Raw genomic sequence first — 702 nt, forward strand, 5'->3', positions numbered from 1 at the left:
GATTTATTGGAAGGCAACAGTTCAATAGAGAGTAGAAAGATGAATTAACTGATAGTGTAAGAATACTAAAAAGATGGAGATGGGTAACAATGAAAGGAAGAGAATATCCTAATAAGATATGATGGAAAACATGGTTGAATCTGCAAGATTAAGAGTAGAAATTGGAATAAATTATTTCTAAGTGACTTCAATTTTCCCTGGAAAGTAGATGGCAAGGTATGTGTGAAGTTTATGTCTAAAATATCTGTGAGATCAAACAAATAAACCCAATTAATGTCCAAGAGTTGTTAGGCACTATAGATTTTCTAATTGAGGTTGTTAATCATGCCATTATATCACAATTTGTGAATTTCTGCAGTTACAACTATATACTTGGATATAAGATAGAGGAAAAATTATCGTCAGCTTCATCTTGAGTGGGTGTGTTGTCAGATAGGTGTGACAACATCACAGGAAAACAAGAGAATCTGTGGTATTGGCAAAAGTGTTATTAAATGTTGAACTATGGAATCTAAACTATGTAAGGATGGAAGTAAAGAAAACAGAGGGTTAATAGTTTAGAAGAATTTAAAAAGAGCAATAAAACTGGATTTTCTGATGATTTTTATAAAAGGAAATAGCTTAATAAGTAAGCTGGCATGAGAGAAGGTTTTGATCAAAGGGCACATAAGATGTGTTTATCTATTTTCTTGTTTCACTACT

Source organism: Myotis myotis, unplaced genomic scaffold (assembly GCF_014108235.1).
Source record: "Myotis myotis isolate mMyoMyo1 unplaced genomic scaffold, mMyoMyo1.p scaffold_m19_p_3, whole genome shotgun sequence".
NCBI lineage: Eukaryota > Metazoa > Chordata > Mammalia > Chiroptera > Vespertilionidae > Myotis > Myotis myotis.